Raw genomic sequence first — 27,786 nt, forward strand, 5'->3', positions numbered from 1 at the left:
GGCTTATAGTCAGATACTCACAGGAAATGTGGTGTATCAGCTCTTTGAATCAACCCCAAATTGTTTGCCTGCAATTTTCAAGATAACTATATGTAACTCAGCTTTCCTCTGGGGCATCAGAAGAAAATAAAAACAGTGAAGAATTTTGGTCAGGAATGTTATTCCACACTTGATATATTGCAGTAAATTTTGGTTCCAAAATCTTATCTGGAGAAAGCAGGCGTCGATCCCGCTACCTCTCGCAAGCTAAGCGAGTGCTCTACCATTTGAGCTAAATCCCCTTTGATGTTAAAGCCATCTACTCCACTTACACCAGGAGGACTGGATTACATTTAGTGATAACATCTCAAAAACATCCATTAGCCTCAAGTGAAATCCCATTATCGTTGATATTTAGTACCTTAATGATTTCATAAAATGTTTCCTTCTTTATCACCATTGTGTTGGAGACTTTGTGGAGCTGAGGAAACTGTCCCACATCTGGTGGCACTGTCCCAACTTACTTCCATTGTGGACAGGCATACATTGTCTTGCTTTCCTTCTCATAGGAATTGTAATGCACAACTCCCTGTCATATTCCCTTTTATCTCATTATATTTCTGATATTCCTAAGTATACCCACAAATTTATAACACATATTTGAGTGCTACCAAATACCATATAGCTTTATATTGAAAAAACTCATTTCCACCATTCTCTATCTTTATTATAAATACAATTTGGCACATTTATCATTGTGAATACATCACCAGAATATTTCATAACACTACAAATAAGATCTCATTTACTTGGATCCTTGGACTAACTGAAATCCCCCTATTTCAACCCTTTTATAACTGGATTGATTCGCCCCCATCATGACTAAGATATTTTCACACACTGACAAAATTCTCAATTCACAGGGTATAATCCTGTTATTTCTTACTTTGCACAAGTTCATATTATAGTGTCCATTTGTAAGAAATGATCCAAGTTAGAAACTTTTAAGCAGTTTAAGTTCAGTTCTGCTGGTTCATCTTCCCTTACTGATAATAACCATTAGAAAGCACTTTCATGTGTCTCTGTGGGGCAATTGGTTAGCGTGTTTTCGGCTGATTATTGAAAGGTTGGTGGTTCAAGCCCACCCAGGGACGTATTATGGTGTTTGTTATTCGGTGGGAGGAGGATTGTTTATTTGACAAAATTTACCAGGCATTTGTCTTCATTTTACCTCAGTACACAAACTTACATGGAAATTAACAGCTATGACTTTACTAACTCTACATCCATGGCTTTCCAGCTAGTGTTAGATAATACTAGAAAGAACTTTACAAATTGAAAACAAGTGATCAGTCCTAAGAAGATATAGAGAATAAGCTAAAAATTCACAGTGACTTTTTGCCAGAAGAATAAGAAAAATTTATTAATATAAACCAGATACTGGGATCCACTCGGTTAATTCTGAGAAGATGATTCAATTATTTACAAAGGGGGTAAGTTAACCTTGCAACAGAATAGTAACACCAGTAACAGCATTTGAAATTGGACCCCTAGCAACCCGATATCAATTTTTTATGCAGCATTATGGGGCTACAACAAATTGCTGCAAGTTTGGAGCTACCATAAGTGTGGCTTATAGTCAGTTACTCACAGGAAATGTTGTGTATCAGCTCTTTGAATCAACCCCAAATTGTTTGCATGCAATTTTCAAGTTAACTATATGTAACTCAGCATTCCCCTGGGGCATCAGAAGAAAATAAAAACAGTGAAGAATTTTGGTCAGGAATGTTATTCTTCACTTGATATACTGCAGCAAATATTGGTTCCAAAATCTAATCTGGAGAATGCGGGCATCGATCCCGCTACCGCTCGCATGCTAAGCGAGCGCTCTACCATTTGAGCTAATTCCCCTTTGATGTTATAGCCATTTACACCACTTACACCAGGAGGACTGGAATACATTTAGAGATAACATCTCAAAAACATCCATTAGCCTCAAGTTTAGTGAAATCCCATTTTCGTTGGTATTTAGTACCTTAATGATTTCATAAAATGTTTCCTTCTTTATCACCATTGTGTTGGAGACTTTGTGGGGCTGAGGAAACTGTCCCACATCTGGTGGCACTGTCCCAACTTACTTCCATTGTGGACAGACATACATTGTCTTGCTTTCCTTCTCATAGGAATTTTAATGCCCAACTCCCTGTCATATTCCCTTTTATCTCATTATATTTCTGATATTCCTAAGTATATCCACAAATTTATAACACATATTTTGACTGCTACCAAATGCCATATAGCTTTATATTGAAAAAACTCAGTTCCACCATTCTCTATCTTTATTATAAATGCAATTTGGCACATTTATCATTGTGAATACATCACCAGAATTTTTCATAACAATGCAAATAAGTTCTCATATACTTGGATCTTTGGACTAACTGAAATCCCCCTATTTCAACCCTTTTATAACTGGATTGATTCGCCCCCATCATGACTAAGATATTTTCACACCCTGACAAAATTCTCAATTCACAGGGTATAATCATGTTATTTCTTACTTTGCACAAGTTCATATTATAGTGTCCATTTGTAAGAAATGATCCAAGTTAGAAACTTTTAAGCAGTATAAGTTCAGTTCTGCTGGTTCATCTTCCCTTACTGATAATATCCATTAGAAAGCACTTTCATGTGTCTCTGTGGCGCAATTGGTTAGCGTGTTTTCGGCTGTTTACTGAAAGGTTGGTGGTTCAAGCCCACACAGGGACATTTTTGGTGTTTGTTATTCGGTGGGAGGAGGATTCTTTATTTGACAAAATTTACCAGGCATTTGTCTTCATTTTACCTCAATACACAAACTTACATGGAAATTAACAGCTATGACTTTACTAACTCTACATCCATGGCTTTCCAGCTAGTGTTAGATAATACTAGAAAGAACTTTACAGATTGAAAACAAGTGATCAGTCCTAAGAAGATATAGAGAATAAGCTAAAAATTCACAGTGACTTTTAGCCAGAAGAATAAGAAAAATGTATTAATATAAACCAGATACTGGGATCCATTGGGTTAATTCTGAGAAGTTGATTCTATTATTTGCAAAGGGGGTAAGTTAACCTTGCAACAGTATAGTAACACCAGTTACAGCAGTTGAAATTGGACCCCTAGCAACCCGATATCACTTTTTTATGCAGCATTATGGGGCTACAACAAATTGCTGCAAGTTTGGAGCTACCATAAGTGTGGCTTATATTCAGTTACTCACAGGAAATGTGGTGTATCAGCTCTGTGAATCAAACCCAAATTGTTTGCATGCAATTTTCAAGATAACTATATGTAACTCAGCATTCCTCTGGGGCATCAGAAGAAAATAAAAACAGTGAAGAATTTTGGTCAGGAATGTTATTCTTCACTTGATATATTGCAGTAAATTTTGGTTCCAAAATCTTATTTGGAGAATGCGGGCATCGATCCCACTACCTCTTGCATGTTAAGCGAGCGCTCTACCATTAGAGCTAATTCCCCTTTGATGTTAAAACCATTTACACCACTTACACCAAGAGGACTGGATTACATTTAGAGATAACATCTCAAAAACATCCATTAGCCTCAAGTTTAGTGAAATCCCATTATTGTTGGTATTTAGTACCTTAATGATTTCATAAAATGTTTCCTTCTTTATCACCATTGTGTTGGAGACTTTGTGGGGCTGAGGAAACTGTCCCACATCTGGTGGCACTGTCCCAACTTACTTCCTTTGTGAACAGACATACATTGTCTTGCTTTCCTTCTCATAGGAATTTTAATGCCCAACTCCCTGTCATATTCCCTTTTATCTCATTATATTTCTGATATTTCTAAGTATACCCACAAATTTATAACACATATTTTGAGTGCTACCAAATGCCATATAGCTTTATATTGAAAAAACTCAGTTCCACCATTCTCTATCTTTATTATAAATACAATTTGGCCCATTTATCATTGTGAATACATCACCAGAATTTTTCATAACACTGCAAATAAGTTCTCATATACTTGGATCCTTGGACTAACTGAAATCCCCCTATTTCAACCCTTTTAAAACTGGATTGATTCGCCCCCATCATGACTAAGATATTTTCACACCCTGACAAAATTCTCAATTCACAGGGTATAATCCTGTTATTTCTTACTTTGCACAAGTTCATATTATAGTGTCCATTTGTAAGAAATGATCCAAGTTACAAACTTTTAAGCAGTTTAAGTTCAATTCTGCTGATTCATCTTCCCTTACTGATAATATCCATTAGAAAGCATATTCACGTGTCTCTGTGGCGCAATTGGTTAGCGCGTTCGGCTGTTAACTGAAAGGTTGGTGGTTCAAGCCCTACCAGGGACGTGTTTGGTATTTGTTATTCTGTGACAGGAGGATTCTGTATTTGACAAAATTTACCAGGCATTTGTCTTCATTTTACCTCAATACACAAACTTACATGGAAATTAACAGCTATGACTTTACTAACTCTACATCCATGGCTTTCCAGCTAGTGTTAGATAATACTAGAAAGAACTTTACAAATTGAAAACAAGTGATCAGTCCTAAGAAGATATAGACAATAAGCTAAAAATTCACAGTGACTTTTAGCCAGAAGAATAAGAAAAATGTATTAATATAAACCAGATACTGGGATCCACTCGGTTAATTCTGAGAAGTTGATTCAATTATTTACAAAGGGGGTAAGTTAACCTTGCAACAGAATAGTAACACCAGTAACAGCATTTGAAATTGGACCCCTAGCAACCCGATATCACTTTTTTATGCAGCATTATGGGGCTACAACAAATTGCTGCAAGTTTGGAGCTACCATAAGTGTGGCTTATAGTCAGTTACTCACAGGAAATGTGGTGTATCAGCTCTTTGAATCAACCCCAAACTGTTTGCATGCAATTTTCAAGATAAGTATATGTAACTCAGCATTCCTCTGGGGCATCAGAAGAAAATAAAAACAGTGAAGAATTTTGGTCAGGAATGTTATTCTTCACTTGATATACTGCAGCAAATATTGATTCCAAAATCTTATCTGGAGAATGCGGGCATCAATTCCGCTACCTCTCGCATGCTAAGCGAGCGCTCTACCTTTTGAGCTAATTCCCCTTTGATGTTATAGCCATTTACACCACTTACACCAGGAGGACTGGAATACATTTAGAGATAACATCTCAAAATCATCCATTAGCCTCAAGTTTAGTGAAATCCCATTTTCGTTGGTATTTAGTACCTTAATGATTTCATAAAATGTTTCCTTCTTTATCACCATTGTGTTGGAGACTTTGTGGGGCTGAGGAAACTGTCCCACATCTGGTGGCACTGTCCCAACTTACTTCCATTGTGGACAGACATACATTGTCTTGCTTTCCTTCTCATAGGAATTTTAATGCCCAACTCCCTGTCATATTCCCTTTTATCTCATTATATTTCTGATATTCCTAAGTATATCCACAAATTTATAACACATATTTTGAGTGCTACCAAATGCCATATAGCTTTATATTGAAAAAACTCAGTTCCACCATTCTCTATCTTTATTATAAATGCAATTTGGCACATTTATCATTGTGAATACATCACCAGAATTTTTCATAACAATGCAAATAAGTTCTCATATACTTGGATCCTTGGACTAACTGAAATCCCCCTATTTCAACCCTTTTATAACTGGATTGATTCGCCCCCATCATGACTAAGATATTTTCACACCCTGACAAAATTCTCAATTCACAGGGTATAATCATGTTATTTCTTACTTTGCACAAGTTCATATTATAGTGTCCATTTGTAAGAAATGATCCAAGTTAGAAACTTTTAAGCAGTTTAAGTTCAGTTCTGCTGGTTCATCTTCCCTTACTGATAATATCCATTAGAAAGCACTTTCATGTGTCTCTGTGGCGCAATTGGTTAGCGTGTTTTTGGCTGTTTACTGAAAGGTTGGTGGTTCAAGCCCACCCAGGGACATTTTTGGTGTTTGTTATTCGGTGGGAGGAGGATTCTTTATTTGACAAAATTTACCAGGCATTTGTCTTCATTTTACCTCAATACACAAACTTACATGGAAATTAACAGCTATGACTTTACTAACTCTACATCCATGGCTTTCCAGCTAGTGTTAGATAATACTAGAAAGAACTTTACAAATTGAAAACAAGTGATCAGTCCTAAGAAGATATAGAGAATAAGCTAAAAATTCACAGTGACTTTTAGCCAGAAGAATAAGAAAAATTTATTAATATAAACCAGATACTGGGATCCATTGGGTTAATTCTGAGAAGTTGATTCTATTATTTGCAAAGGGGGTAAGTTAACCTTGCAACAGTATAGTAACACCAGTTACAGCAGTTGAAATTGGACCCCTAGCAACCCGATATCACTTTTTTATGCAGCATTATGGGGCTACAACAAATTGCTGCAAGTTTGGAGCTACCATAAGTATGGCTTATATTCAGTTACTCACAGGAAATGTGGTGTATCAGCTCTGTGAATCAAACCCAAATTGTTTGCATGCAATTTTCAAGATAACTATATGTAACTCAGCATTCCTCTGGGGCATCAGAAGAAAATAAAAACAGTGAAGAATTTTGGTCAGGAATGTTATTCTTCACTTGATATATTGCAGTAAATTTTGGTTCCAAAATCTTATTTGGAGAATGCGGGCATCGATCCCACTACCTCTTGCATGTTAAGCGAGCGCTCTACCATTAGAGCTAATTCCCCTTTGATGTTAAAACCATTTACACCACTTACACCAAGAGGACTGGATTACATTTAGAGATAACATCTCAAAAACATCCATTAGCCTCAAGTTTAGTGAAATCCCATTATTGTTGGTATTTAGTACCTTAATGATTTCATAAAATGTTTCCTTCTTTATCACCATTGTGTTGGAGACTTTGTGGGGCTGAGGAAACTGTCCCACATCTGGTGGCACTGTCCCAACTTACTTCCTTTGTGAACAGACATACATTGTCTTGCTTTCCTTCTCATAGGAATTTTAATGCCCAACTCCCTGTCATATTCCCTTTTATCTCATTATATTTCTGATATTTCTAAGTATACCCACAAATTTATAACACATATTTTGAGTGCTACCAAATGCCATATAGCTTTATATTGAAAAAACTCAGTTCCACCATTCTCTATCTTTATTATAAATACAATTTGGCACATTTATCATTGTGAATACATCACCAGAATTTTTCATAACACTGCAAATAAGTTCTCATATACTTGGATCCTTGGACTAACTGAAATCCCCCTATTTCAACCCTTTTAAAACTGGATTGATTCGCCCCCATCATGACTAAGATATTTTCACACCCTGACAAAATTCTCAATTCACAGGGTATAATCCTGTTATTTCTTACTTTGCACAAGTTCATATTATAGTGTCCATTTGTAAGAAATGATCCAAGTTACAAACTTTTAAGCAGTTTAAGTTCAATTCTGCTGATTCATCTTCCCTTACTGATAATATCCATTAGAAAGCATATTCACGTGTCTCTGTGGCACAATTGGTTAGCGCGTTCGGCTGTTAACTGAAAGGTTGGTGGTTCAAGCCCTCCCAGGGACGTGTTTGGTATTTGTTATTCTGTGACAGGAGGATTCTGTATTTGACAAAATTTACCAGGCATTTGTCTTCATTTTACCTCAATACACAAACTTACATGGAAATTAACAGCTATGACTTTACTAACTCTACATCCATGGCTTTCCAGCTAGTGTTAGATAATACTAGAAAGAACTTTACAAATTGAAAACAAGTGATCAGTCCTAAGAAGATATAGACAATAAGCTAAAAATTCACAGTGACTTTTAGCCAGAAGAATAAGAAAAATTTATTAATATAAACCAGATACTGGGATCCACTCGGTTAATTCTGAGAAGATGATTCAATTATTTTCAAAGGGGGTAAGTTAACCTTGCAACAGAATAGTAACACCAGTAACAGCATTTGAAATTGGACCCTAGCAACCCGATATCAATTTTTTATGCAGCATTATGGGGCTACAACAAATTGCTGCAAGTTTGGAGCTACCATAAGTGTTGCTTATAGTCAGTTACTCACAGGAAATGTGGTGTATCAGCTCTTTGAATCAACCCCAAATTGTTTGCATGCAATTTTCAAGATAACTATATGTAACTCAGCATTCCCCTGGGGCATCAGAAGAAAATAAAAACAGTGAAGAATTTTGGTCAGGAATGTTATTCTTCACTTGATATACTGCAGCAAATATTGATTCCAAAATCTTATCTGGAGAATGCGGGCATCAATCCCGCTACCTCTCGCATGCTAAGCGAGCGCTCTACCTTTTGAGCTAATTCCCCTTTGATGTTATAGCCATTTACACCACTTACACCAGGAGGACTGGAATACATTTAGAGATAACATCTCAAAATCATCCATTAGCCTCAAGTTTAGTGAAATCCCATTTTCGTTGGTATTTAGTACCTTAATGATTTCATAAAATGTTTCCTTCTTTATCACCATTGTGTTGGAGACTTTGTGGGGCTGAGGAAACTGTCCCACATCTGGTGGCACTGTCCCAACTTACTTCCATTGTGGACAGACATACATTGTCTTGCTTTCCTTCTCATAGGAATTTTAATGCCCAACTCCCTGTCATATTCCCTTTTATCTCATTATATTTCTGATATTCCTAAGTATATCCACAAATTTATAACACATATTTTGAGTGCTACCAAATGCCATATAGCTTTATATTGAAAAAACTCAGTTCCACCATTCTCTATCTTTATTATAAATGCAATTTGGCACATTTATCATTGTGAATACATCACCAGAATTTTTCATAACAATGCAAATAAGTTCTCATATACTTGGATCCTTGGACTAACTGAAATCCCCCTATTTCAACCCTTTTATAACTGGATTGATTCGCCCCCATCATGACTAAGATATTTTCACACCCTGACAAAATTCTCAATTCACAGGGTATAATCATGTTATTTCTTACTTTGCACAAGTTCATATTATAGTGTCCATTTGTAAGAAATGATCCAAGTTAGAAACTTTTAAGCAGTTTAAGTTCAGTTCTGCTGGTTCATCTTCCCTTACTGATAATATCCATTAGAAAGCACTTTCATGTGTCTCTGTGGCGCAATTGGTTAGCGTGTTTTCGGCTGTTTACTGAAAGGTTGGTGGTTCAAGCCCACCCAGGGACATTTTTGGTGTTTGTTATTCGGTGGGAGGAGGATTCTTTATTTGACAAAATTTACCAGGCATTTGTCTTCATTTTACCTCAATACACAAACTTACATGGAAATTAACAGCTATGACTTTACTAACTCTACATCCATGGCTTTCCAGCTAGTGTTAGATAATACTAGAAAGAACTTTACAAATTGAAAACAAGTGATCAGTCCTAAGAAGATATAGAGAATAAGCTAAAAATTCACAGTGACTTTTAGCCAGAAGAATAAGAAAAATTTATTAATATAAACCAGATACTGGGATCCATTGGGTTAATTCTGAGAAGTTGATTCTATTATTTGCAAAGGGGGTAAGTTAACCTTGCAACAGTATAGTAACACCAGTTACAGCAGTTGAAATTGGACCCCTAGCAACCCGATATCACTTTTTTATGCAGCATTATGGGGCTACAACAAATTGCTGCAAGTTTGGAGCTACCATAAGTATGGCTTATATTCAGTTACTCACAGGAAATGTGGTGTATCAGCTCTGTGAATCAAACCCAAATTGTTTGCATGCAATTTTCAAGATAACTATATGTAACTCAGCATTCCTCTGGGGCATCAGAAGAAAATAAAAACAGTGAAGAATTTTGGTCAGGAATGTTATTCTTCACTTGATATATTGCAGTAAATTTTGGTTCCAAAATCTTATTTGGAGAATGCGGGCATCGATCCCACTACCTCTTGCATGTTAAGCGAGCGCTCTACCATTAGAGCTAATTCCCCTTTGATGTTAAAACCATTTACACCACTTACACCAAGAGGACTGGATTACATTTAGAGATAACATCTCAAAAACATCCATTAGCCTCAAGTTTAGTGAAATCCCATTATTGTTGGTATTTAGTACCTTAATGATTTCATAAAATGTTTCCTTCTTTATCACCATTGTGTTGGAGACTTTGTGGGGCTGAGGAAACTGTCCCACATCTGGTGGCACTGTCCCAACTTACTTCCATTGTGGACAGACATACATTGTCTTGCTTTCCTTCTCATAGGAATTTTAATGCCCAACTCCCTGTCATATTCCCTTTTATCTCATTATATTTCTGATATTCCTAAGTATACCCACAAATTTATAACACATATTTTGAGTGCTACCAAATGCCATATAGCTTTATATTGAAAAAACTCAGTTCCACCATTCTCTATCTTTATTATAAATGCAATTTGGCACATTTATCATTGTGAATACATCACCAGAATTTTTCATAACACTGCAAATAAGTTCTCATATACTTGGATCCTTGGACTAACTGAAATCCCCCTATTTCAACCCTTTTATAACTGGATTGATTCGCCCCCATCATGACTAAGATATTTTCACACCCTGACAAAATTCTCAATTCACAGGGTATAATCATGTTATTTCTTACTTTGCACAAGTTCATATTATAGTGTCCATTTGTAAGAAATGATCCAAGTTAGAGACTTTTAAGCAGTTTAAGTTCAGTTCTGCTAGTTCATCTTCCCTTACTGATAATATCCATTAGAAAGCACTTTCATGTGTCTCTGTGGCGCAATTGGTTAGCGTGTTTTCGGCTGTTTACTGAAAGGTTGTTGGTTCAAGCCCACCCAGAGACGTTTTTGGTGTTTGTTCTTCGGTGGGAGGAGGATTCTTTATTTGACAAAATTTACCAGGCATTTGTCTTCATTTTATCTCAATACACAAACTTACATGGAAATTAACAGCTATGACTTTAATAACTCTACATCCATGGCTTTCCAGCTAGTGTTAGATAATACTAGAAAGAACTTTACAAATTGAAAACAAGTGATCAGTCCTAAGAAGATATAGAGAATAAGCTAAAAATTCACAGTGACTTTTAGCCAGAAGAATAAGAAAAATGTATTAATATAAACCAGATACTGGGATCCACTCGGTTAATTCTGAGAAGTTGATTCAATTATTTACAAAGGGGGTAAGTTAACCTTGCAACAGAATAGTAACACCAGTAACAGCATTTGAAATTGGACCCCTAGCAACCCGATATCACTTTTTTATGCAGCATTATGGGGCTACAACAAATTGCTGCAAGTTTGGAGCTACCATAAGTGTGGCTTATAGTCAGTTACTCACAGGAAATGTGGTGTATCAGCTCTTTGAATCAACCCCAAACTGTTTGCATGCAATTTTCAAGATAAGTATATGTAACTCAGCATTCCTCTGGGGCATCAGAAGAAAATAAAAACAGTGAAGAATTTTGGTCAGGAATGTTATTCTTCACTTGATATACTGCAGCAAATATTGGTTCCAAAATCTTTTCTGGAGAATGCGGGCATCGATCCCGCTACCTCTCGCATGCTAAGCGAGCACTCTACCTTTTGAGCTAATTCCCCTTTGATGTTAAAGCCATGTACTCCACTTACACCAGGAGGACTGGATTACATTTAGTGATAACATCTCAAAAACATCCATTAGCCTCAAGTTTAGTGAAATCCCATTATCGTTGATATTTAGTACCTTAATGATTTCATAAAATGTTTCCTTCTTTATCACCATTGTGTTGGAGACTTTGTGGAGCTGAGGAAACTGTCCCACATCTGGTGGCACTGTCCCAACTTACTTCCATTGTGGACAGGCATACATTGTCTTGCTTTCCTTCTCATAGGAATTGTAATGCACAACTCCCTGTCATATTCCCTTTTATCTCATTATATTTCTGATATTCCGAAGTATACCCACAAATTTATAACACATATTTGAGTGCTACCAAATACTATATAGCTTTATATTGAAAAAACTCATTTCCACCATTCTCTATCTTTATTATAAATACAATTTGGCACATTTATCATTGTGAATACATCACCAGAATTTTTCATAACACTACAAATAAGATCTCATTTACTTGGATCCTTGGACTAACTGAAATCCCCCTATTTCAACCCTTTTATAACTGGATTGATTCGCCCCCATCATGACTAAGATATTTTCACACACTGACAAAATTCTCAATTCACAGGGTATAATCCTGTTATTTCTTACTTTGCACAAGTTCATATTATAGTGTCCATTTGTAAGAAATGATCCAAGTTAGAAACTTTTAAGCAGTTTAAGTTCAGTTCTGCTGGTTCATCTTCCCTTACTGATAATATCCATTAGAAAGCACTTTCATGTGTCTCTGTGGGGCAATTGGTTAGCGTGTTTTCGGCTGTTTATTGAAAGGTTGGTGGTTCAAGCCCACCCAGGGACATTTTATGGTGTTTGTTATTCGGTGGGAGGAGAATTGTTTATTTGACAAAATTTACCAGGCATTTGTCTTCATTTTACCTCAGTACACAAACTTACATGGAAATTAACAGCTATGACTTTACTAACTCTACATCCATGGCTTTCCAGCTAGTGTTAGATAATACTAGAAAGAACTTTACAAATTGAAAACAAGTGATCAGTCCTAAGAAGATATAGAGAATAAGCTAAAAATTCACAGTGACTTTTAGCCAGAAGAATAAGAAAAATTTATTAATATAAACCAGATACTGGGATCCATTGGGTTAATTCTGAGAAGCTGATTCTATTATTTGCAAAGGGGGTAAGTTAACCTTGCAACAGTATAGTAACACCAGTTACAGCAGTTGAAATTGGACCCCTAGCAACCCGATATCACTTTTTTATGCAGCATTATGGGGCTACAACAAATTGCTGCAAGTTTGGAGCTACCATAAGTGTGGCTTATATTCAGTTACTCACAGGAAATGTGGTGTATCAGCTCTGTGAATCAAACCCAAATTGTTTGCATGCAATTTTCAAGATAACTATATGTAACTCAGCATTCCTCTGGTGCATCAGAAGAAAATAAAAACAGTGAAGAATTTTGGTCAGGAATGTTATTCTTCACTTGATATATTGCAGTAAATTTTGGTTCCAAAATCTTATTTGGAGAATGCGGGCATCAATCCCACTACCTCTTGCATGTTAAGCGAGCGCTCTACCATTTGAGCTAATTCCCCTTTGATGTTAAAACCATTTACACCACTCACACCAAGAGGACTGGATTACATTTAGAGATAACATCTCAAAAACATCCATTAGCCTCAAGTTTAGTGAAATCCCATTATTGTTGGTATTTAGTACCTTAATGATTTCATAAAATGTTTCCTTCTTTATCACCATTGTGTTGGAGACTTTGTGGGGCTGAGGAAACTGTCCCACATCTGGTGGCACTGTCCCAACTACTTCCATTGTGGACAGACATACATTGTCTTGCTTTCCTTCTCATAGGAATTTTAATGCCCAACTCCCTGTCATATTCCCTTTTATCTCATTATATTTCTGATATTCCTAAGTATATCCACAAATTTATAACACATATTTTGAGTGCTACCAAATGCCATATAGCTTTATATTGAAAAAACTCAGTTCCACCATTCTCTATCTTTATTATAAATGCAATTTGGCACATTTATCATTGTGAATACATCACCAGAATTTTTCATAACAATGCAAATAAGTTCTCATATACTTGGATCCTTGGACTAACTGAAATCCCCCTATTTCAACCCTTTTATAACTGGATTGATTCGCCCCCATCATGACTAAGATATTTTCACACCCTGACAAAATTCTCAATTCACAGGGTATAATCATGTTATTTCTTACTTTGCACAAGTTCATATTATAGTGTCCATTTGTAAGAAATGATCCAAGTTAGAAACTTTTAAGCAGTTTAAGTTCAGTTCGGCTGGTTCATCTTCCCTTACTGATAATATCCATTAGAAAGCACTTTCATGTGTCTCTGTGGCGCAATTGGTTAGCGTGTTTTCGGCTGTTTACTGAAAGGTTGGTGGTTCAAGCCCACCCAGGGACATTTTTGGTGTTTGTTATTCGGTGGGAGGAGGATTCTTTATTTGACAAAATTTACCAGGCATTTGTCTTCATTTTACCTCAATACACAAACTTACATGGAAATTAACAGCTATGACTTTACTAACTCTACATCCATGGCTTTCCAGCTAGTGTTAGATAATACTAGAAAGAACTTTACAAATTGAAAACAAGTGATCAGTCCTAAGAAGATATAGAGAATAAGCTAAAAATTCACAGTGACTTTTAGCCAGAAGAATAAGAAAAATTTATTAATATAAACCAGATACTGGGATCCATTGGGTTAATTCTGAGAAGTTGATTCTATTATTTGCAAAGGGGGTAAGTTAACCTTGCAACAGTATAGTAACACCAGTTACAGCAGTTGAAATTGGACCCCTAGCAACCCGATATCACTTTTTTATGCAGCATTATGGGGCTACAACAAATTGCTGCAAGTTTGGAGCTACCATAAGTATGGCTTATATTCAGTTACTCACAGGAAATGTGGTGTATCAGCTCTGTGAATCAAACCCAAATTGTTTGCATGCAATTTTCAAGATAACTATATGTAACTCAGCATTCCTCTGGGGCATCAGAAGCAAATAAAAACAGTGAAGAATTTTGGTCAGGAATGTTATTCTTCACTTGATATATTGCAGTAAATTTTGGTTCCAAAATCTTATTTGGAGAATGCGGGCATCGATCCCACTACCTCTTGCATGTTAAGCGAGCGCTCTACCATTTGAGCTAATTCCCCTTTGATGTTAAAACCATTTACACCACTCACACCAAGAGGACTGGATTACATTTAGAGATAACATCTCAAAAACATCCATTAGCCTCAAGTTTAGTGAAATCCCATTATTGTTGGTATTTAGTACCTTAATGATTTCATAAAATGTTTCCTTCTTTATCACCATTGTGTTGGAGACTTTGTGGGGCTGAGGAAACTGTCCCACATCTGGTGGCACTGTCCCAACTTACTTCCTTTGTGAACAGACATACATTGTCTTGCTTTCCTTCTCATAGGAATTTTAATGCCCAACTCCCTGTCATATTCCCTTTTATCTCATTATATTTCTGATATTTCTAAGTATACCCACAAATTTATAACACATATTTTGAGTGCTACCAAATGCCATATAGCTTTATATTGAAAAAACTCAGTTCCACCATTCTCTATCTTTATTATAAATACAATTTGGCCCATTTATCATTGTGAATACATCACCAGAATTTTTCATAACACTGCAAATAAGTTCTCATATACTTGGATCCTTGGACTAACTGAAATCCCCCTATTTCAACCCTTTTATAACTGGATTGATTCGCCCCCATCATGACTAAGATATTTTCACACCCTGACAAAATTCTCAATTCACAGGGTATAATCCTGTTATTTCTTACTTTGCACAAGTTCATATTATAGTGTCCATTTGTAAGAAATGATCCAAGTTACAAACTTTTAAGCAGTTTAAGTTCAATTCTGCTGATTCATCTTCCCTTACTGATAATATCCATTAGAAAGCATATTCACGTGTCTCTGTGGCGCAATTGGTTAGCGCGTTCGGCTGTTAACTGAAAGGTTGGTGGTTCAAGCCCACCCAGGGACGTGTTTGGTATTTGTTATTCTGTGAGAGGAGGATTCTGTATTTGACAATATTTACCAGGCATTTGTCTTCATTTTACCTCAATACACAAACTTACATGGAAATTAACAGCTATGACTTTACTAACTCTACATCCATGGCTTTCCAGCTAGTGTTAGATAATACTAGAAAGAACTTTACAAATTGAAAACAAGTGATCAGTCCTAAGAAGATATAGACAATAAGCTAAAAATTCACAGTGACTTTTAGCCAGAAGAATAAAAAAAATTTATTAATATAAACCAGATACTGGGATCCACTCGGTTAATTCTGAGAAGTTGATTCAATTATTTACAAAGGGGGTAAGTTAACCTTGCAACAGAATAGTAACACCAGTAACAGCATTTGAAATTGGACCCCTAGCAACCCGATATCACTTTTTTATGCAGCATTATGGGGCTACAACAAATTGCTGCAAGTTTGGAGCTACCATAAGTGTGGCTTATAGTCAGTTACTCACAGGAAATGTGGTGTATCAGCTCTTTGAATCAACCCCAAACTGTTTGCATGCAATTTTCAAGATAAGTATATGTAACTCAGCATTCCTCTGGGCATCAGAAGAAAATAAAAACAGTGAAGAATTTTGGTCAGGAATGTTATTCTTCACTTGATATACTGCAGCAAATATTGGTTCCAAAATCTTATCTGGAGAATGCGGGCATCGATCCCGCTACCTCTCGCATGCTAAGTGAGCGCTCTACCTTTTGAGCTAATTCCCCTTTGATGTTAAAGCCATTTACACCACTTACACCAGGAGGACTGGAATACATTTAGAGATAACATCTCAAAATCATCCATTAGCCTCAAGTTTAGTGAAATCCCATTTTCGTTGGTATTTAGTACCTTAATGATTTCATAAAATGTTTCCTTCTTTATCACCATTGTGTTGGAGACTTTGTGGGGCTGAGGAAACTGTCCCACATCTGGTGGCACTGTCCCAACTTACTTCCATTGTGGACAGACATACATTGTCTTGCTTTCCTTCTCATAGGAATTTTAATGCCCAACTCCCTGTCATATTCCCTTTTATCTCATTATATTTCTGATATTCCTAAGTATATCCACAAATTTATAACACATATTTTGAGTGCTACCAAATGCCATATAGCTTTATATTGAAAAAACTCAGTTCCACCATTCTCTATCTTTATTATAAATGCAATTTGGCACATTTATCATTGTGAATACATCACCAGAATTTTTCATAACAATGCAAATAAGTTCTCATATACTTGGATCCTTGGACTAACTGAAATCCCCCTATTTCAACCCTTCTATAACTGGATTGATTCGCCCCCATCATGACTAAGATATTTTCACACCCTGACAAAATTCTCAATTCACAGGGTATAATCATGTTATTTCTTACTTTGCACAAGTTCATATTATAGTGTCCATTTGTAAGAAATGATCCAAGTTAGAAACTTTTAAGCAGTTTAAGTTCAGTTCGGCTGGTTCATCTTCCCTTACTGATAATATCCATTAGAAAGCACTTTCATGTGTCTCTGTGGCGCAATTGGTTAGCGTGTTTTCGGCTGTTTACTGAAAGGTTGGTGGTTCAAGCCCACCCAGGGACATTTTTGGTGTTTGTTATTCGGTGGGAGGAGGATTCTTTATTTGACAAAATTTACCAGGCATTTGTCTTCATTTTACCTCAATACACAAACTTACATGGAAATTAACAGCTATGACTTTACTAACTCTACATCCATGGCTTTCCAGCTAGTGTTAGATAATACTAGAAAGAACTTTACAAATTGAAAACAAGTGATCAGTCCTAAGAAGATATAGAGAATAAGCTAAAAATTCACAGTGACTTTTAGCCAGAAGAATAAGAAAAATTTATTAATATAAACCAGATACTGGGATCCATTGGGTTAATTCTGAGAAGTTGATTCTATTATTTGCAAAGGGGGTAAGTTAACCTTGCAACAGTATAGTAACACCAGTTACAGCAGTTGAAATTGGACCCCTAGCAACCCGATATCACTTTTTTATGCAGCATTATGGGGCTACAACAAATTGCTGCAAGTTTGGAGCTACCATAAGTATGGCTTATATTCAGTTACTCACAGGAAATGTGGTGTATCAGCTCTGTGAATCAAACCCAAATTGTTTGCATGCAATTTTCAAGATAACTATATGTAACTCAGCATTCCTCTGGGGCATCAGAAGAAAATAAAAACAGTGAAGAATTTTGGTCAGGAATGTTATTCTTCACTTGATATATTGCAGTAAATTTTGGTTCCAAAATCTTATTTGGAGAATGCGGGCATCGATCCCACTACCTCTTGCATGTTAAGCGAGCGCTCTACCATTTGAGCTAATTCCCCTTTGATGTTAAAACCATTTACACCACTCACACCAAGAGGACTGGATTACATTTAGAGATAACATCTCAAAAACATCCATTAGCCTCAAGTTTAAGCAGTTTTAGTTCAGTTCTGCTGGTTCATCTTCCCTTACTGATAATATCCATTAGAAAGCACTTTCACGTGTCTCTGTGGCGCAATTGCTTAACACGTTCAGTTGTTAACCAAAAGTTTGGTGGTTCAAGCCAACCCAGGGATGTGTTTAGTAATTGTTATTCTGTGGCAGAAGGATTCTATATTTGATAAAATTTACCAGCCATTTGTTTACATTTTACCTCAATACACAAACTTACATGGAAATTAACAGCTATGACTTTACTAACTCTACATCCATGGCTTTCCAGCTAGTGTTAGATAATACTAGAAAGAACTTTACAAATTGAAAACAAGTGATCAGTCCTAAGAAGATATAGAGAATAAGCTAAAAATTCACAGTGACTTTTAGCCAGAAGAATAAGAAAAATATATTAATATATACCAGATACTGGGAACCACTGGGTTAATTCTGAGAAGTTGATTCAAATATTTACAAAGGGGGTAAGTTATCGCTGCAACAGTATAGTAACACCAGTTACAGCTTTGAAATTGAACCCCTAGCAACCCGATATCACTTTTTTATGCAGCATTATGGGGCTACAACAAATTGCTGCAAGTTTGGAGCTACCATAAGTGTGGCTTATAGTCAGTTACTCACAGGAAATGTGGTGTATCAGCTCTTTGAATCAACCCCAAATTGTTTGCATGCAATTTTCAAGATAACTATATGCAACTCAGCATTCCTCTGGGGCATCAGAAGAAAATAAAAACAGTGAAGAATTTTGGTCAGGAATGTAATTCTTCACTTGATATATTGCTGCAAATTTTGGTTCCAAAATCTTATCTGGAGAATGCGGGCATCGATCCCACTACCTCTCGCATGCTAAGCTAGCGCTCTACCATTTGAGCTAATTCCACTCTGATGTTAAAGCCATTTATATCACTTACACCAAGAGGACTGGATTACATTTAGAGATAACATCTCAAAAACATCCATTAGCCTCAAGTTTAGTGAAATCCCATTATCGTTGGTATTTAGTACCTTAATGGTTTCATAAAATGTTTCCTTCTTTATCACCATTGTGTTGGAGACTTTGTGGGGCTGAGGAAACTGTCCCACATCTGGTGGGACTGTCCCAACTTACTTCCATTGTGGACAGACATACATTGTCTTGCTTTCCTTCTCATAGGAATTTTAATGCCCAACTCCCTGTCATATTCCCTTTTATCTCATTATATTTCTGATATTCCTAAGTATACCCACAAATTTATAACACATATTTTGAGTGCTACCAAATGCCATATAGCTTTATATTGAAAAAACTCAGTTCCACCATTCTCTATCTTTATTATAAATACAATTTGGCACATCTATCATTGTGAATACATTGCCAGAATTTTTCATAACACTGCAAATAAGTTCTCATATACTTGGATCCTTGGACTAACTGAAATCCCCCTATTTCAACCCTTTTACAACTGGTTTGATTCACCCCCATCATGACTAAGATATTTTCACACCCTGACAAAATTCTCAATTCACAGGGTATAATCCTGTTATTTCTTACTTTGCACAAGTTCATATTATAGTGTCCATTTGTAAGAAATGATCCAAGTTAGAAACTTTTAAGCAGTTTAAGTTCAGTTCTGCTGGTTCATCTTCCCTTACTGATAATATCCATTAAAAAGCACATTCACATGTCTCAGTGATGCAGTTGGTTAGCGCGTTCGGCTGTTAACTGAAAGGTTGGTGGTTCTATCCCACCCAGGGAAGTGTTTAGTATTTGTTATTCTGTGGCAGGAGGATTCTGTATTTGTCAAATTTTACCAGGCATTTCTCTTCATTTTACCTCAATACACAAACTTACATGGAAATTAACAGCTTTTACTTTACTAACTCTACATCCATGGCTTTCCAGCTAGTGTTAGATAATACTAGAAAGAAGTTTACAAATTGAAAACAAGTGATCAGTCCTAAGAAGATATAGAGAATAAGCTAAAAATTCACTGTGACTTTTAGCAAGAAGAATAAGAAAAATGTATTAATATATACCAGATACTGGGATCCACTGGGTTAATTCTGAGAAGTTGATTCAATTATTTACAAAGGGGGTAAGTTAACCTTGCAACAGTATAGTAACACCAGTTACAGCAGATGAAATTGGACCCCTAGCAACCCAATATCACTTTTTTATGCAGCATAATGTGGCTACAACAAATTGCTGCAAGTTTGGAGCTACCATAAGTGTGGCTTATAGTGAGTTAGTCACAGGAAATATGATGTATCAGCTCCTTGATTCATCCCCAAATTGTTTGCATGTAATTTTCAAGATAACTATATGTAACTCTGCATTCCTCTGGGGCATCAGAAGAAAATAAAAACAGTGAAGAATTTGGGTCAGGAATGTTATTCTTCACTTGATATATTGCAGCAAATTTTGGTTCCAAAATCTTATCTGGAGAATGCGGACTGGATTACATTTAGAAATAACATCTCAAAAACATCCATTAGCCTCAAGTTTAGTGAAATCCCATTATCGTTGGTATTTAGTACCTTAATGATTTCATAAAATGTTTCCTTCTTTATCACCATTGTGTTGGAGACTTTGTGGGGCTGAGGAAACTGTCCCACATCTGGTGGCACTGTCCCAACTTACTTCCATTGTGGACAGAGATACATTGTCTTGCTTTCCTTCTCATAGGAATTTTAATGCCCAACTCCCTGTCATATTCCCTTTTTCTCATTATATTTCTGATATTCCTAAGTATACCCACAAATTTATAACACATATTTTGAGTGCTACCAAATGCCATATAGCTTTATATTGAAGAAACTCAGTTCCACCATTCTCTATCTTTATTATAAATGCAATTTGGCACATCTATGATTGTGAATACATCACCAGAATTTTTCATAACACTGCAAATAAGTTCTCATATACTTGGATCCTTGGACTAACTGAAATCACCCTATTTCAACCCTTTTATAACTGGTTTGATTCCTCCCCATCATGACTAAGATATTTTGACACCCTTACAAAATTCTCAATTCAATGGGTATAATCCTGTTATTTCTTACTTTGCACAAGTTCATATTATAGTGTCCATTTGTAAGAAATGATCCAAGTTAGAAACTTTTAAGCAGTTTAAGTTCAGTTCTGCTGGTTCATCTTTTCTTACTGATAATATCCATTAGAAAGCACTTTCACGTGTCTCTGTGGCGCAATTGGTTAGCGCATTCGGCTATAAACTGAAAGGTTGGTGGTTCAAGCCCACCCAAGGACTTGTTTAGTATTTGTTATTCTGTGGCAGGCGGATTCTGTATTTGACAAAATTTACCAGGCATTTGTCTTCATTTTAAATCAATACACAAACTTATGGTGCATACACACGATCAGATTTTTCCTTCAGATATGAACGATAACGATTTAAAAATCGTTCAGTCGTTCATATCTGGAGGAAAATCGTTCATATCTGACATGCCTGAACGACGGACGATCAACGATGCGCGTTCCCGTTTGTCAGATAACGATATCTGACATCTGATGGGTTTGCAGTCAGACTTGGACGATTCCATTCATTTTAATGCAGTCAAAAATTGTTCAAATCGTTCAAATCGTTCAAAACTTTGGTAAAATCGTTCAAATCGTTTAATCGTTCAGTCGTTCATCTGACAAATCTGACAAGTCTGACCGTGTGTACGCTCCATTACATGGAAATTAACAGCTATGACTTTACTAACTCTACATCCATGGCTTTCCAGCTAGTGTTAGATAATATTATAAAGAACTTTACAAATTGAAAACAAGTGATCTGTCCTAAGAAGATATAGAGAATAAGCTAAAAATTCACAGTGACTTTTAGCCAGAAGAATAAGAAAAATGTATTAATATATACCAGATACAGGGATCCACTGGGTTAATTCTGAGAAGTTGATTCAATTATTTACAAAGGGGGTAAGTTAACCTTGCAACAGTATAGTAACACCAGTTACAGCAGTTGAAATTGGACCCCTAGCAACCCGATATCACTTTTTTATGCAGCATTATGGGGCTACAACAAATTGCTGCAAGTTTGGAGCTACCATAAGTGAAGCTTATAGTCAGTTACTCACAGGAAATGTGGTGTATCAGCTCTTTGAATCAACCCCAAATTGTTTGCATGTAATTTTCAAGATAACTATATGTAACTCAGCATTCCTCTGGGGCATCAGAAGAAATTAAAAACATTGAAGAATTTTGGTCAGGAATGTTATTCTTCACTTGATATATTGCAGCAAATTTTGGTTCCAAAATCTTATCTGGAGAAAGCGGGCATCGATCCCGCTACCTCTCGCATACTAAGCGAGCACTCTACCATTTGAGATAATTCCCCTTTGATGTTAAAACCATTTACACCACTTACACCAAGAGGACTGGATTACATTTAGAGATAACATCTCAAAAACATCCATTAGCCTCAAGTTTAGTGAAATCCCATTATCGTTAGTATTTAGTACCTTGATGATTTCATAAAATGTTTCCTTCTTTATCACCTTTGTGTTGGAGACTTTGTGGGGCTGAGGAAACTGTCCCACATCTGGTGGCACTGTCACAACTTACTTCCATTGTGAACAGAGATACATTGTCTTACTTTCCTTCTCATAGGAATTTGAATGCCCAACTCCCTGTCATATTCCCTTTTATCTCATTATATTTCTGACATTCCTAAGTATACCCACAAATTTATAACGCATATTTTGAGTGCTACCAAATGCCATATAGCTTTATATTGAAAAAACTCAGTTCCACCATTCTCTATCTTTATTATAAATACAATTTGGCACATCTATCATTGTGAATACATCACTAGAATTTTTCATAACACTACAAATAATTTCTCATATTCTTGGATCCTTGGACTAACTGAAATCCCCCTATTTCAACCCTTTTATAACTGAATTGATTCGCCCCCATCATGACTAAGATATTTTCACACCCTGACAAAATTCTCAATTCACAGGGTATAATCCTGTTATTTCTTACTTTGCACAAGTTCATATTATAGTGTCCATTTGTAAGAAATGATCCAAGTTAGAAACTTTTAAGCAGTTTTAGTTCAGTTCTGCTGGTTCATCTTCCCTTACTGATAATATCCATTAGAAAGCACTTTCACGTGTCTCTGTGGCGCAATTGCTTAACACGTTCAGTTGTTAACCAAAAGTTTGGTGGTTCAAGCCAACCCAGGGATGTGTTTAGTAATTGTTATTCTGTGGCAGAAGGATTCTATATTTGATAAAATTTACCAGCCATTTGTTTACATTTTACCTCAATACACAAACTTACATGGAAATTAACAGCTATGACTTTACTAACTCTACATCCATGGCTTTCCAGCTAGTGTTAGATAATACTAGAAAGAACTTTACAAATTGAAAACAAGTGATCAGTCCTAAGAAGATATAGAGAATAAGCTAAAAATTCACAGTGACTTTCAGCCAGAAGAATAAGAAAAATATATTAATATATACCAGATACTGGGAACCACTGGGTTAATTCTGAGAAGTTGATTCAATTATTTACAAACGGGGTAAGTTAACCTTGCAACAGTATAGTAACACCAGTTACAGCAGTTGAAATTGGACCCCTAGCAACCCGATATCACTTTTTAATGCAGCATTATGGGGCTACAACAAATTGCTGCAAGTTTGGAGCTACCATAAGTGAAGCTTATAGTCAGTTACTCACAGGAAATGTGGTGTATCAGCTCTTTGAATCAACCCCAAATTGTTTGCATGTCAATTTCAAGACAACTATATGTAACTCAGCAATCCTCTGGGGCATCAGAAGAAAATAAAAACAGTGAAGAATTTTGGTCAGGAATGTTTATCTTCACTTGATATATTGAATCAAATTTTGGTTCCAAAATCTTATCTGGAGAATGCGGGCATCAATCCTGTTACCTCTCGCATGCTAAGTGAGCGCTCTACCAATTGAGCTAATTCCCCTTTGATGTTAAAACCATTTACACCACTCACACCAAAAGGACTGGATTACATTTAGAGATAACATCTCAAAAACATCCATTAGCCTCAAGTTTAGTGAAATCCCATTATCGTTAGTATTTAGTACCTTGATGATTTCATAAAATGTTTCCTTCTTTATCACCATTGTGTTGGAGACTTTGTGGGGCTGAGGAAACTGTCCCACATCTGGTGGCACTGTCCCAACTTACTTCCATTGAGGACAGAGATACATTGTCTTGCTTTCCTTCTCATAGGAATATTAATGCCAAGCTCCCTGTCATATTCCCTTTTATCTCATTATATTTCTGATATTCCTAAGTAGACCCACAAATTTATAACACATATTTTGAGTGCTACCAAATGCCATATAGCTTTTTATTGAAAAAACTCAGTTCCACCATTCTCTATCTTTATTATAAATACAATTTGGCACATCTATCATTGTGAATACATCTCCAGAATTTTTCATAACACTGCAAATAAGTTCTCATATACTTGGATCCTTGGACTAACTGAAATCCCCCTATTTCAACCATTTTATAACTGGTTTGATTCGCCCCCATCATGACTAAGATATTTTGACACCCTGACAAAATTCTCAATTCACAGGGTAATCCTGTTATTTCTTACTTTGCACAAGTTCATATTATAGTGTCCATTTGTATGAAATGATCCAAGTTAGAAACTTTTAAGTAGTTTAAGTTCAGTTCTGCTGGTTCATCTTCCCTTACTGATAATATCCATTAAAAAGCACTTTCACGTGTCTCTGTGACGCAGTTGCTTAGCACTTTCGGCTGTTAACTGAAAGATTGGTGGTTCCATCCCACCCAGGGACGTGTTTAGTATTTGTTATTCTGTGGCAGGAGGATTCTGTATTTGACAAAATTTACCAGGCATTTGTCTTCATTTTACCTCAATACACAAACTTACATGGAAATTAACAGCTTTTACTTTACTAACTCTACATCCATGGCTTTCCAGCTAGTGTTAGATAATACTAGAAAGAAGTTTACAAATTGAAAACAAGTGATCAGTCCTAAGAAGATATAGAGAATAAGCTAAAAATTCACTGTGACTTTTAGCAAGAATAAGAAAAATGTATTAATATATACCAGATACTGGGATCCACTGGGTTAATTCTGAGAAGTTGATTCAATTATTTACAAAGGGGGTAAGTTAACCTTGCAACAGTATAGTAACACCAGTTACAGCAGATGAAATTGGACCCCTAGCAACCCAATATCACTTTTTTATGCAGCATAATGGGGCTACAACAAATTGCTGCAAGTTTGGAGCTACCATAAGTGTGGCTTATAGTCAGTTACTAACAGGAAATGTGATGTATCAGCTCTTTGAATCATCCCCAAATTGTTTGCATGTAATTTTCAAGATAACTATATGTAACTCTGCATTCCTCTGGGGCATCAGAAGAAAATAAAAACAGTGAAGAATTTGGGTCAGGAATGTTATTCTTCACTTGATATATTGCAGCAAATTTTGGTTCCAAAATCTTATCTGGAGAATGCGGACTGGATTACATTTAGAAATAACATCTCAAAAACATCCATTAGCCTCAAGTTTAGTGAAATCCCATTATCGTTGGTATTTAGTTCCTTAATGATTTCATAAAATGTTTCCTTCTTTATCACCATTGTGTTGGAGACTTTGTGGGGCTGAGGAAACTGTCCCACATCTGGTGTCACTGTCCCAACTTACTTCCATTGTGGACAGAGATACATTGTCTTGCTTTCCTTCTCATAGGAATTTTAATGCCCAACTCACTGTCATATTCCCTTTTATCTCATTATATTTCTGATATTCCTAAGTATACCCACAAATTTATAACACATATTTTGAGTGCTACCAAATGCCATATAGCTTTATATTGAAGAAACTCAGTTCCACCATTCTCTATCTTTATTATAAATACAATTTGGCACATCTATGATTGTGAATACATCACCAGAATTTTTTATAACACTGCAAATAAGTTCTCATATACTTGGATCCTTGGACTAACTGAAATCACCCTATTTCAACCCTTTTATAACTGGTTTGATTCCCCCCCATCATGACTAAGATATTTTGACACCCTTACAAAATTCTCAATTCAATCGGTATAATCCTGTTATTTCTTACTTTGCACAAGTTCATATTATAGTGTCCATTTGTAAGAAATGATCCAAGTTAGAAACTTTTAAGTAGTTTAAGTTCAGTTCTGCTGGTTCATCTTTTCTTACTGATAATATCCATTAGAAAGCACTTTCACGTGTCTCTGTGGCGCAATAGGTTAGCGCATTTGGCTATTAACTGAAAGATTGGTGGTTCAAGCCCACCCAAGGACGTGTTTAGTATTTGTTATTCTGTGGCAGGCGGATTCTGTATTTGACAAAATTTACCAGGCATTTGTCTTCATTTTACCTCAATACACAAACTTACATGGAAATTAACAACTATGACTTTACTAACTCTACATCCATGGCTTTCCAGCTTGTGTTAGATAATACTAGAAAGAACTTTACAAATTGAAAACAAGTGATCAGTCCTAAGAAGATATAGAGAATAAGCTAAAAATTCACAGTGACTTTTAGCCAGAAGAATAAGAAAAATGTTTCAATATATACCAGATACTGGGATCCACTGGGTTAATTCTGAGAAGTTGATTCAATTATTTACAAAGGGGGTAAGTTAACCTTGCAACAGTATAGTAACACCAGTTACAGCAGTTGAAATTGGACCCCTAGCAACCCGATATCACTTTTTAATGCAGCATTATGGGGCTACAACAAATTGCTGCAAGTTTGGAGCTACCATAAGTGAAGCTTATAGTCAGTTACTCACAGGAAATGTGGTGTATCAGCTCTTTGAATCAACCCCAAATTGTTTGCATGTCAATTTCAAGACAACTATATGTAACTCAGCAATCCTCTGGGGCATCAGAAGAAAATAAAAACAGAGAAGAATTTTGATCAGGAATGTTTATCTTCACTTGATATATTGAATCAAATTTTGGTTCCAAAATCTTATCTGGAGAATGCGGGCATCAATCCTGTTACCTCTCGCATGCTAAGTGAGCGCTCTACCATTTTAGCTAATTCCCCTTTGATGTTAAAACCATTTACACCACTCACACCAAAAGGACTGGATTACATTTAGAGATAACATCTCAAAAACATCCATTAGCCTCAAGTTTAGTGAAATCCCATTATCGTTGGTATTTAGTACCTTAATGATTTCATAAAATGTTTCCTTCTTTATCACCATTGTGTTGGAGACTTTGTGGGGCTGAGGAAACTGTCCCACATCTGGTGACACTGTCCCAACTTACTTCCATTGAGGACAGAGATACATTGTCTTGCTTTCCTTCTCATAGGAATATTAATGCCAAGCTCCCTGTCATATTCCCTTTTATCTCATTATATTTCTGATATTCCTAAGTATACCCAAAAATTTATAACACATATTTTGAGTGCTACCAAATGCCATATAGCTTTTTATTGAAAAATCTCAGTTCCACCATTCTCTATCTTTATTATAAATACAATTTGGCACATCTATGATTGTGAATACATCACCAGAATTTTTTATAACACTGCAAATAAGTTCTCATATACTTGGATCCTTGGACTAACTGAAATCACCCTATTTCAACCCTTTTATAACTGAATTGATTCGCCCCCATCATG

General features: G+C 36.0%; 3 non-coding genes across 3 annotated transcripts; 2 read left to right on the forward strand and 1 right to left on the reverse strand.

The window, feature by feature from the left end:
• Window positions 1-1,817: 1,817 nt before the first annotated feature.
• Window positions 1,818-1,890, reverse strand: TRNAA-AGC (transfer RNA alanine (anticodon AGC)). Its single transcript has one exon. It is a non-coding gene; the product is annotated as a tRNA-Ala (tRNA).
• Window positions 1,891-15,578: 13,688 nt separating this feature from the next.
• Window positions 15,579-15,652, forward strand: TRNAN-GUU (transfer RNA asparagine (anticodon GUU)). Its single transcript has one exon. It is a non-coding gene; the product is annotated as a tRNA-Asn (tRNA).
• Window positions 15,653-21,307: 5,655 nt separating this feature from the next.
• TRNAY-AUA (transfer RNA tyrosine (anticodon AUA)) lies at window positions 21,308-21,381 on the forward strand. The gene has a single exon. It is a non-coding gene; the product is annotated as a tRNA-Tyr (tRNA).
• The last annotated feature ends 6,405 nt before the right edge of the window (window positions 21,382-27,786 follow it).

Source organism: Taudactylus pleione, unplaced genomic scaffold (genome assembly GCF_031769625.1).
Source record: "Taudactylus pleione unplaced genomic scaffold, aTauple2 ptg000174l, whole genome shotgun sequence".
Lineage (NCBI taxonomy): Eukaryota > Metazoa > Chordata > Amphibia > Anura > Myobatrachidae > Taudactylus > Taudactylus pleione.